General features: G+C 35.2%; 1 long non-coding RNA gene across 1 annotated transcript; it reads left to right on the top strand.

Annotated features, from left to right (window-relative positions):
• Positions 1–2,700: 2,700 nt before the first annotated feature.
• On the top strand, positions 2,701–11,202 carry LOC128202130 (uncharacterized). The gene is made up of 3 exons (XR_008253619.1): positions 2,701–3,562; positions 5,026–5,103; positions 5,178–11,202. It is a non-coding gene; the product is annotated as an uncharacterized LOC128202130 (long non-coding RNA).
• The last annotated feature ends 2,335 nt before the right edge of the window (positions 11,203–13,537 follow it).

The raw sequence follows: 13,537 nt of genomic DNA, 5'->3' as shown, positions 1-13,537 counted from the left end.
ATGGTTAATTCCTGATGAATTCATCATGATGGGCTAACTGGCCTGTTTTCATTCTCATCTATCACCCTTCACTGGTGCTCCGCCAGCGTATCCCGTTAGCGCAGGCGGGGTTACCATACCATTTTCACCCATTGAAAAATAAAATATATATATAACAACATCTATATATTTTAGTTATAATATCTATATATTGGTCTAATACCGAATATATTAAAAGTCGATGCCGTGTGGTCCCGGCATAGAATAGGACACCCCTTTCTTTCCCGTGAGTGTCGTAAAATGCTACTAAGGGAACATAATGATCGAGGGATGGGTAGCAGCGTCCCTCTTGAGACATGACCAAAACCTAACTGCGATTGCCAAGCGTGGCAACTACTAGCAAAACTCCCCTTATGGGGAAGACCTATATAGTCGATGGCTGATATAATGATAACAATAATAATTTCTAAAAAAGGAAAATTCAATTCAATACAATACAATTTATTCCATAACAATATTACATTGTGTTTAATAAGAAAGTATTTTTTTTATACAACTTAGAATGGCAAACAAGCTGACGGCCCACCTGATGGAAAGTGGTAACCGTCGCCTATAGACATGAGCAGTACCGTGGACATAACAGAGTACACTGTTTCGCCCATGATAGCCCCAATGTGTCGCCATTCCTAAGGACTCAGATGTTATTCCTCTGTACCCAGTAAATTCACTGTCATATCCCACCCTTCAAACCGAAACACAGCCATGCAAACACAACTGCTTCACTTTCTAGACCGTACCAGTATAAAATCATAAACATGCAACAATTTTACATATTCCCTTCTTTGCATGATTTTTTTTATTGATGAAATCAAAGTCATATAATCAAAGTGATATAATTCATGTTTAAAATTAAAAGAAAAATGGTTAAAACAATAAATTTGACAGCTATGTTTATTTTTTGCAATGGACATTAAAAAGGTATCCAGACACGATCAACTTAAAGTGAACTTGGTATTTTTTATAAGTTTTAGGCATTCAATGTTATGATGGAAATTTACACCAGTATGCAAAGAAAGGTTAACAATGTCACACACAAATAACATAATAATAATTAATGAATTAATAATAATAACATTTCTAATCATCAAGTATCACACACAAGCCCAAGAGGTTTGAGTGGTACTAAAAAAACAGTTTTTTTAATGTATTTATGCATGCTAATTAAATAAAAAAAAAAACAATCTAATTTGCTATCACAACGAAATATTTCTGCAAAGAATTAATATAAATACAATTTCTAATAGATTTAAAATAGAATAGAAAACATTTTTTTTTATTTTATTTTATACAATAATCCACAGCTCTTAAAAAAACAACTTTCATGCTAAGTCTCTTATGAGGAGTATCTCTACTTAAGCAGTAAATTCCAGTATCTTTTTGAAACTCACGATCGTAACCTTCGTTCCAATAATACTCTCTATCTTTCCCCTCTCACTGTACTGGTTTCGCTTCAAACTCTTTTCTCCTACATTCTTCACGACTCTGGAACGCGCTTTCTGATGCCATTAAGAGACTACCGACTAAACCGTCTTTCAAAAAAAACGTTCACGCTCACTTTTTTCCTTTATCCGAGCAGTAAGTGCTTTATATTATTCTCAATTTCGTGTATAATATAGTATATGTCATATATGTGTAAGTATATTTGTTATTCATATATATTTATTCGTTTATATATGTAATTTTAGTATGTATGTATATCAATAATTACTAGTACCGCATTCGAGTATTCTGACACTTGCCTACGGGTGACTGGGAGAGAATGCTATTAGCATTAAGTCCGCCATTTACACATATTTGTACTAATGAATAAATAAATAAATAAAACACAGCCAATAACGGATTTTGTTTACACAAACCAAAATTATAATTCCAAAGCGAGGTAGGCAAGTTAGAGTGGGCGTATGCAAGTAATATACGTGCATGTATGAAAGAAACCACGTATAATAATGAGTGTCCATAAAGTCAGGTTAATTGATATATAAAATACTTAAAATCCATGTTGCTACAGTTCAGATATTGACGGCAATGATTAAATAATACAAATTCATGGTCAGTAAACATAAAATCACAATAGAAAATACAAGAACGAACGAACGAACGAACAAGAAATTCGGTACAAAATATTTGATATTTAGGAAGAACTTGTTTTCTATTTTGTAGAATACGATTGAAAATATGTTTTTTTTTATATAGTTTTATCTTTCATATATTTATATAACATTTTAAGTATTTCTTTTTATATTATGCGTTTGCTTTACATGAAATACTCAAGCTGTACACGTAATGTGATCGGATTATAACCTAGCCGAATCACAAATGTAACTATTATTTAAGTTTCTTATGGTTGTGATCTGTTTTATGTGCCAATAAAATAAGATAAATAAATAAATAAACAAGAAGTGTCCCATACTAGGCAAAAGGAACCGATTCAGCTGATGCTGCGAGTGTTTCAGCGCAATGTGAACAGTTGCACAGCGCTGGTTTTCAGCCAGTCTCTCCAGATTTAGATCGGAATTATTACAAATTTAGTTTACGATGGTCCATGTAACAGTAATTTAGCGAAACTTTTAAAATATTAGGTTAAGAAATGGGCCTAGAGAAATGACGTCCCGAATTGACCTTATTGAATGATGATAGGTGAGGATGAAGTTTTTTTTTTATTGGGTGAAAATGTTATGGCAACCCTGCCTGCGCTAATGGGATACGCCGGCGGAGCACCAGTGAAGGGTGATAGATGAGAATTAAAACAGGCCAGTTAGCCCATCATGATGAATTCATCAGGAATTAACCATGATAGTTTCCAGGGGGAACCGCGAGGAGTTCGACCTGGTTGGGTATATTGCTAGCAATGGGATTCTTAGTCTCTATTACTAACAATCCTTTTTCCCCTGGTGAGGATGAAGTTAGATCAGTTGGCCCATTTCCAGAACATGTGGTATGGACCCATGTGGTATGGGTGGACCGCGTAAATTTTTTTTTAATTAATGGATAACAATGGAATGGTAATCCCGCCTGCGCTAACGGTATACAGTGGCGGGACACCAGTAAGAGGTGATAGGTGAGGAAGAAAAGGCAGGTCAGTTAGCCCATCGTGATGAATACACCTGGAATTCCGCACGATGGTTTCCAGTGTATATTGGTAGTAACGTGATTAGTTATTTGCAATACTAACAATCTCTTCCCCCACCACAATGGTTTTCAGGATGCACCGCGTGTGGCGTGAAGCAGTTATGTTTGCATGACTATGTTTCGGTTTGAAAGGTAGGCCTATACTACTGTTCATGTCTAAAGGCGACAGTTACCACTTTCTATCAAGTGGGCTATCAGCTTATTTGCCATTATAAGTATCATAATTCGTTATCACTACGGGTTCCATTTGCCCAGGGTGTAACAACCATGGGGTGTCCACAGATGCAGAGCAGTCTTGCCCAGGGCATGTTCTTGGCTGGTGGACGAGGGGCGTACGCTGGAGCCGCGCTGCAGGGTCCCCTAGCTTATTTGGAAAAGACCGCCACTAATATAGGTACTTTTTTTTTGTTTAATGTACTGGCTTTGGATTCCCAAGCACTTGCGGTTGCGCTTTTAGTGTACGCTCGCATATGCCAAGGTTTGCAGTCGATTAGGTATGTAATTATATGGATAAAGAATTTGAGCTTCATCTAATATAGGTACTTTTTTTTATGAGTGAAAATGGTATGGTAACCCCGCCTGCGCTAACGGGATACGCTGGCGGAGCACCAGTGAAGGCTGATAGATGAGAATGAAAACAGGAAAGTTAGCCCATCATGATGAATTCATCAGGAGAGAAAGACTCTGTTTTCCGCGCTTAGCCTCTCATTTGGGCCGTTGTGCGTATGGAATTCATCAGGAATTAACCATGATAATTTTCAGGGGGAACCGCGAGGAGGTCGACCTGGTTGGGTATATTGCTAGCAATGGGATTCTCAGTCTCCATTACTAACAATCCCTTTCCCCCCTCTAATATAGGTACTGTCTCAACCATAAGAAGTTACCAGAGGTATTTTGTACAAAAGTCGACTGCTTGTGGGTACATAGCAGCAGAAATATAGAAGGTCAGAGGTGTCTAAACTTCTATATTTCCGATGAAAAACAGCTGTACTTGCACAAAAGTGTTTTGGGTTACTTTTTTTTAAACACAGGAACAAACGATTATGCTGCTCACCTGATGGTAAGTGACTACCGCCGCCCATGATCACACGCAGCACCAGAAACATTGCAGGTGTGCTGCCGGCATCTTAAATAGGAATATGCTCTTTTCTGTTCGGAAATACTGCTGCTGGAAGTTGATTCTAAAACGTGGTTGTGCGTGGAAGAAAGTGCCTTGAAATACGCACAGTGGAGGACCGCCACTCGTCCAGATGGTTGGGATGGAACTTTAGTTTGTAGTGAGTTTTTGAAGGGTGGGATATGGCAGTGAAATTACAGGATAGTTCTTAAGGATAGCAACGGATGATTAATTATGATTAATTAATTTTTTTATTTATCGGATGGTGCCTTTATATGCCCAAAGCAAATGATATTTTTAAACGATTTTTTTTAATGGGTGAAAATGGTATGGTAACCCCACCTGCGCTAACGGGGTACGCTGGCGGAGCACCAGTGAAGGGTGATAGATGAGAATGAAAACAGGTCAGTTAGCCCATCGTGATGAATTCATCAGGAATTAACCATGATAGTTTCCAGGGGGAACCGCGAGGAGGTCGACCTGGTTGGGTATATTGCTAGTAATGGGATTCTCAGTCTCCATTACTAACAATCCCTTTCCCCCCATTTTTAAACGATACATGTTTTTATACTTATATACTTTTAAACGATCCAGACAAATTTAAATATTCAGATGCTTTTGGAGTTCAGTCAGAATTTAATTTGTAATTGGTCTCGAGTCGCCAATTTCAGTAACTTAAACACTTGACGATCCCTAAAAAAGTCTTTGGAAAACTCTATATTATTTGCATTCTGTTCCAGACATGGTGGGACTTGGGGATGGAAGGAGGTGACGCGGTCGCGGGAGGGGCAGGGGTCGGGGCCGCGGCAGAGGTCGAGGTGAGATTACGTTTACGAATGTAGTTTTATATTTTTTTGTGAAAGCTGTACAGAAATAATACCTTTGCCCGCAGGTCGTGGAGCATCCCCTGAATATGGCGGCAGCATGACGCCGCCATAGCGCGCCCCTCTCCCGGCGCACACGGACGCACACACACACGCCCCCACGTCCACATGCACACACAGCACACACACACAGTACGGCGCAAGCGCAGACACTGGTTTTTTATAATTTTACTGGCTTTGTAAAAAAAATTTGGCTTTTTATTTTAACGACTGCCTTAAAAAAAAGGAGTGTATTGTTTTCAGGTTCATGTATGTGAGTTTATTCCGCCATAAATTTTAAATGCCTGTAAAGATTTAGATGTATGAGATATTGTTAAAATCCTTACATCATCCTGAGCAATACTGGTTATTTTTTTTTTACTTTTACTTATTTTTTTTTAAAAAAGGCAGTCGTGTTTTTTTTCTGTGTAGCTTGTTTTTTTATGTTGGTGTTGGTAGTAGGTACTCTGATATGATAGCCGACGAGAGAGTCTAAGATACAGACATCACCATTTCATGGAAATCTTCAGGAATCATTTACCTACAAGCAGATTTTTTTAAATACAGCACTAATTTATCTGAATCAATATTATAAAAAGGAAAGATTTGATTTTTTACTTGTAATGAATAAACTGGAAAAATACTTAATCGGTTTTGAAATAATATCATTTTTAGAAAGCTACATTTTCACTTTTTTTTATACCACTGAGGTGGCAAACAAGCATACGGCCTACCTGATGGTAAGCGATCACTGACTAACATGGGTTGTATTCTATCAAAAAAAAAAAAAACTGCAAAATAATCGAGTAGGAAAAAAAAACAATGGAACATGTAATGTCCCGATTCAAATGTTCCGAATCGATGCAACGTTGTAACCTTCAAGGAAAGAGCATTACTCCTTTTTAAAAGGCCGGCAACATATCTGCAATGCAGTTGGTGTCGTGAGTGATCATGGGCGGCGGTAGTCACTTACCATCGAGTGAGCCGCACGCTCGTTTATGTCGCCCCTTATGTTACAAAAAAAAAAAACATACCATACAGACTTCTTTCGTCTACTCTATATTTATTAATCTGCAGACGCCATTATCAACACCGCTTTTTATAAGTTTTAATTTTTCTTAAGAAAAAAAAAGTATTTTTATTTTTTAATTCCATTGACGCGCAGTGCACGATGTAAAAAGTTTATAAATATAAATGTATTAACAATACTAAACTGATCCATTGCTAACCAGTAAGTATGGAATTTTATTATCAATAAAATATCTCTTTTGGTATTCATGGTATGGTACACTGTACATTTTTTTAACAAATATTTAAAATTGGCATTATGCAGAAAACTTATCTCTCTCAACTTATTGTAATTTCATTTAGTTTTGTTTGTAATTTGTATGAATAATTTATAGATACTAGTAAACTTATTCTACCCTAGTTAAAAGAATCTGACGATAGATAAGTTTTCGTTAACACACATATAAGTGTAGGCGTATTTAAAAGGGGTCTAATTGGGCCGTGTCCATCTTAGAATTGTTTGGTTCCCATCCTGGGAGTAACGAAGCTTTTAGCTATCGGTAATACCATGTCTGGAGAGTGCATATACGGCATGGCCTCCCTGGAAAATAATCTTAAATACGTTAATGCTTATAAGAAGAGAACGCTTGATATTGCTATCTCTTTCTGTTTGACAGGCAGCAGCGATAACTCATCTATTAATTCAGTTTTCGTTTTTAACTAAATAAAATAAAGCCTTCACCTCATGTTAGTAACAATATTAATATAATAAGAGTATAAATTCGACTGGTTAAAAATGGATTAGTTTAAAAACTGCACAAAAAATATTTCCCAGCAAGTCTACCATCACGGAATGGAATTAAGCACTATATGTTTTTTTTTTATTTCTGTTCTATGAAAAGCCGTTATATAGGCAGCACAGTTATGGACCTTAGCCTGTTACTCACGGAAAGGACACACAACGAAATAATTACACAAAATTAGGCTGTATAGCAATGTACCTTTGTATTTCCATTTTCGATAACTGTAACTAGTATAGACTATTTCAATGGAATTTAATAAAAATATAAAAAAAAGCAATGACTGACTTGGTCATAAGACAGTTCGCTGATGTCCAACAGTAGTACAAATAAAAATTAGATTAATCAATTGAATGTTTCGATTTGTTACTAATTCTATTTAGAAAGTGTTTCTGTGATAATTTCAATTTGTTTTTACATTTTCATTAAGTTTCGTTAAAACTGGCTATAATTCAAATAAAAATAATAAATTGCAACTCATGATGCTTAGATTATATATTTTTTTTTTTTTAGTACGTTTGTTCCGTTTGGAACAGGCTAAGGTCGGAGACCATGCTGCCTAGTCTTCAAAAAGATAAATTGTCTGGAATTTAGATTATATAGAGTCTAATGTCTAAAATGTGTCAAAATTTAGTCAGCTAATTTGACGGTTGACTTTTTTTTTCATATCATAATAACGCATTATTCGCGCTTTTTTTCAGTGTTACCAGTAATTAGATTAAAAATCCCTAGAGTTGGTCGATTGTTTAAATTTGTATTGGGAACTATATTCTCTAGTGTAAAGTAAAGATACATATGTACGCATTGCTTAATAAATAATATACTTATATTAATTAAAATGGCGACCATTTTTAATTATTTACAAATGAAAACATATTTTAAGGATATATTCGGATATAAATATATATAATCAGTAAATATATGCGTCATTCTGAATAATTATGCACTGTTAATCTTGTACTTTTAAATATATTTATAGGAATATTGTATAATTTTTTTATTTTTCATTGTGATCTTAATTTCTCCTATATGTTAACTGGGGGGAAAGGGATTGTTAGTAATGGAGACTAAGAATCCCATTGCTAGCAATATACCTAACCAGGTCGACCTCCTCGCGGTTCCCCCTGATAACTATCATGGTTAATTCCTGATGAATTCATCATGATGGGCTAACTGACCTGTTTTCATTCTCATCTATCACCCTTCACTGGTGCTCCGTCAGCGTATCCCGTTAGCGCAGGCGGGGTTACCAATACCATTTTCACCCAACAAAAAAAAAAAAAAAAAAACAGTATATACTGGTAACCCTCGATAAAAAAAAATTCCCGTTATTTTTAGTAAATCATTTGTACGTAGATACTATGTCTATATAATCTAAGCATTCTAAACTATGATGGTAGTCCTGCTAGATGGGATCACTTTCTATAATCAATGTGAATTAATAAGATGAACTAAAATAAGGTCGATATATGAAGAAAATCAATAATAATCTATTTTGAAGTATATAAACATCTGTGTGCGTAAAACTAGATAATGTATAATAAGTAAATATAGCTCTTAATAAGTATTAATAAGGTGCAAACTCTAAAACTGGCAATGGACCGCTTCTGACAGCTATTTCTCTAAATCTATCACTTAATATAATATTTTAATTCGATAATTTGATGATCACCGCCTTACTGTCCGACTCGACCCACTGAAACTGCGCAGAGATGTTGCATCTCTGTGCATCTTCTATCGAATTTATCATGGGGAGTGCTCTGAGGAATTGTTCGGATTGATACCTGCTGCTGATTTTCACCACCGTACAACCCGCCACAAACTAAAGTTTCATCCCGATCATCTGGACGAGTGGCGGTCCTTCACCGTGCGTTTTTCAAGGCACTTTCTCCACGCACAACCACTCTTTGGAATCAACTTCCAGCAGCAGTGTTTTCGAACCGATACGACATCATAACCTTCGAGAAAAGAGCATATTCCTTTTTAAAAGACCGGCACCTGCAATGCCGCTAGTGTTGTGGGAGATCATGGGCGGCGGTAGTCACTTACCACCAGGTGAGCCGCATGCCCGTTTGCCCCCTGTGTTGTAAAAAAAATTAACAATTTTACGGAATTATTGTTTTTAGTAATCAAATTATAAACTAAAGGTCTAATTTTGACTTAAATGTATTAGTAAATGAGTTAATATTGTTCCTTACTTTAAAGATTTCGTTGCGATATCAAATTGAAATTTTAATTTTAGAGACGTTCAGAGAGATGGCGCCACTGATTCGGTCCCAATGTCTGGATTATCTGTGTAATTTTAAGAAGTATTTGATTATGTTTTAAACTCACTTTTTGCCCGACCATGATAGTAGCAATATAGTTGCAATTTTATTATAATAATAAAATTATTTTAATTTAGGTTCAATTTTTACAGATAAAAGGGACATTGCTAGTTTTACAATGCGACCTATTTAGTGGTCGTTCCCACATATAGTATATGTCACATATGTGTAAGTATATTTGTTATTCATATATATTTATTCGTTTATATATGTAATTTTAATATGTATGTATATCAATAATTACTAGTACCGCATTCGAGTATTCTGACACTTGCCTATGGTTGACTGGGAGAGAATGCTTTTAGCATTAAGTCCGCCATGTACACATATTTATACTGATGAATAAATAAATAAAAAAATACTGGTCTAATAACGAATATGTTAAAAGTTTCTTATACAAATAATAATATTGGATAACAGACTTTTAACATATTGGTAGATAGATATCCGACCGATATGGACGATATCGCAATGGGTGATGACCTTTTTCCCGCCATCAATATCCAGTGAAACCCAATATATAGATATCAGATCGGTAGCCATATTTATTTGTTATAAGTTACAGTAAAAGTTTGCAAACAAAAATGAAACATTAAAAAGAAAACAATACAAAAATTTATCAATGTTTTTTTATACAACTTAGAATGGCAAACAAACTGACGGCCCACCTGATGGAAAGTGGTAACCGTCGCCTATACACATGAGCAGTACCATGGACATAACAGAGCATACTGTTTCGCCCATGATACATCCCATGCGTTGCCATTTCTGAGGACTTAGGTGTTATTCCTCTGTACCCTGTAAATTCACGCCAATACGCAGTATTGCCAGCCTTACATTGTAAACATCGTTTAACACTAAGTTAGAAGTAAACGCTGTAACGCTTTTATAGATGTACCTTACATTACTGATTACAGTTATGATCCAAACTTATTCCATCTCAAAACTATACAACGACCTCTTAAACCTAACAGTATTCTGATGAAGTTATTACCCATGCTTACTTCAAAAAGAAGATACTAAACTCGGTTGTATTTTTTTTAATCTAATTACCTTTTGTCAAACATGCTTGAAAATGTGAGCATTATTTTGACAATCTTCTTCGACATAAATCAAAATTGCCGTACTGTCCAGATACATGCGGGCAGCGGCCGGCAAGAGTTGTATGAAAATCCATATCTGTCGTGTTTTGCGGCCAGATAAATTACTATGTAAACTCGTATCTGTCCTGTAATTTAAAAATGGAATGACCTTTTACTTCGAAACATGGCTACCAAGGAGGTAACTAATACAAGGTTTTATTTAAATTTCGAACTGGCTTGCAAATAGAAAGCTTGATTGAAAAAAAAACAAAGGAACATTATGGCGCGTGAATAATTATTATTGTTCGTTCTTCGTCATTGAACTTAAAAAGTAAAATTGTGTTTTTGATTTCCGCGTATTGTTTGAGAAAAGTACTATACGAGCCTTAGCCACAACTAGGCATTGATGGACTCACGTATGTGTGCCTCGACTACGCCTCGACCCACATTTGCACGTTCGTCCATCAATGCCTCAGTTGCTGGCCGCTGCAGTAATGTACTATATAACTCCGCCAGCTGTAAACCGTTTTGGAAAATTCTTTTTTTTTTTATCTGAAAGGCTTAGATTATACTGAAAGGATATACTTACATATTGGTCCCATAGAAACTTTATCAAACTTGGTAGTTTAGTTTTTAGATCAATAACTAGTTTTATCACATTTGATATCGATTTTTTTGTGGGACGTAATCTTCTATTATTATTTATTCTATTTTTGAAATACAAGTATTAATTAGAGTATATTAAGTACACAGTAAATTTGTAAAATAATTAATATATAAGTACACAAAAATGTTAGTTTAAAATAATAGTTAATTTGGAATTAATAAAAATATTGATATTGGAATTCGAAGTTTATTTCAAACTGGTTTTTGTCTGCGAATTTGTACTTAGAGTAATATGTATATATAACTATATATATATATATTTCAGTTATAGCCAGTCCTGTTACCCTATTGTTACGGGGGGAAAGGGATTGTTAGTAATGGAGTTTGATAACCCCATTGTATGCCGTATCAGGTCGACCTCCACGTGGTTCCCCCTGGAAACTATCGTGAACAATTCTTGTTGAATTCGTCTCGATAGGCTAACTGACCTGCTTCATCCTCACTTATCATCCTTTACTGGTGCCCTGGCAATGTATACCGATAGCGCGGGTGGGGTTACCATTTCATTATCATCCATTAAAAAACAAAAAACCCTATTGTTATACCACTGACTTTTAACATATTTGTTTCGAGACCAGTGTACAGATATTGTAACTGTGGGGGTAAAGGGATTGTTAGTAATGGGGTCAAATAGCCCTATTACTAGCATTATACCCTCTCAGGTCGACCTCCTCGCGGTTCCCCCTGGAAACCATCGTGAACAATTCTTGTTGATTTCGTCACGATGGGCTAACTGACTTGCTTCATCCTCATCTAACATCCTTCACTGGTGCCCCGCCGGTGTATACCGATAGCGCAGGTAGTTACCATTCCATTATCACCCATTAAAAAAGTAGCCACGACAGAGGAATTCTCTTAAATAAAAAAGAATTTGAAATATTGTAAATTTTTCAACTTTTATTTATTTATTAAACACAAGTAATATACAACACGAGTATATTAGACTCCGAACTGGGCGACCCAGTATCGCGGAAGTCCATAAAGGGATTACCCAAACACAATGTCTTACAAATATAAATCTGTGAACCAATTTTGGCGAATTAAACATGACAGAAAAAATATCAATAATTAATTAATAAAAAAAAAAAAGTATTTTGCGAAGACATGCATTTAAAATTATAATTTGTTTTCGGTACGAACGCCCTTAATACTACTACTAATAGAGAAATGTTTTACAATACTGTTTGTTCACAAAAGAATCGGTCATTACTCACCCAAGTGTGGCAACGTCGCATGTATCTGTCAATTTTTCAATATTACTTTTTTTTGCATACTGGTGGAAATTTCCATCATAACATTGAACGCCTAAAAATTATATAAAAGAACAAGTTCACTTTAAATTGATCGTGTCTGGATACCATTTTAATGTCCATTGCAGAAAAAAAACATAGCTGTCAAATTTATTTTTTTAATCATTTTTCCATCAATTTTGAACATGAATTATATCACCTTGATTTATTTCACCAATAAATAAAAAATCATGCGAAGAAGGTTTAAACAGTGCTCTGCTACCAAACTAACACGTTAATCATAGAATATATTGTATATAAATCTACTACAAAAATGTTTGCACCTACTTCATAGTACTTCCGAAATAAAGTTCAGAATTGTTCAAATACATTTATGCCATCAAACTAAAAAAAAAATATATATCAGTCACAATATTATTGCGTAATTAAAGTTTTAATTTGGTAGCAGACCACTGTTTAAATAAACAGTCAAAAACATTAAAACTTTTCAACTATTTTTTAAAATTGATGGATAATTGCGGCGTGCCACACTTCGGTATGAACGCTCTTAAGGTGGTCTGTCACTAAACAAAATCAGACAAGAAATAACAGATGGCGCTGTCCAGACTTATTGTTGTTTATTTTTTAATTAAAGATAATTTGAAGTAAAATTTCCAAATTGATGATTGGTTTTCATTATTATGTATGAATGACAAGTGGCAGATAATACGTCATCTTTTCCTGAATGAATTATAACCCACACAATCGTAATGTCTCTTGCTAATGTGTATTTTTTTACAAAATTGTACAATACAAGAGAATAAAGACAAAAATTATGATAACTCATTACTGTATCGGTAAAAAAGAAATAAAAACACTCGCCAATTTAGAAATTTTGCTACAAATTATCTTTGATTACAAAATAATCACCAAAAGCAACAAGTGTCGATTCTAGCGCCATCTACTCGTGTTCAATTTCGTTTAATGACCGACCATTTTAACACTAGTACTAATAGAGAAATGTTGTACAATACTGTTTGTTTATAGAAGGAACGAAGTGACTAGTGTGAGTCGAGAGTATTTCACTGCCGTAAATAGATTGCCGATTAAATAAAAGTTTGTGGCGTTTTAAAATTTGATGAGATATAGATGGTGCCACAATTCACAATTATTATAGGTGGAAGGGGAAGGGGGAGAAGAGAAGGGCTTGTTAGCAAAGAGGACTAGCAATACCCGGAGTTGAAGCTGAGGCAGAGGTCGCCCCGAGGCTTCTACCT

The sequence above is a fragment of the Galleria mellonella genome, unplaced genomic scaffold, assembly GCF_026898425.1.
Source record: "Galleria mellonella isolate WM207_F2 unplaced genomic scaffold, CSIRO_AGI_GalMel_v1 utg778, whole genome shotgun sequence".
NCBI lineage: Eukaryota > Metazoa > Arthropoda > Insecta > Lepidoptera > Pyralidae > Galleria > Galleria mellonella.
Note: the sequence above shows the minus strand (reverse complement) of the source record. Positions and strands in the feature narration are given on the sequence as shown.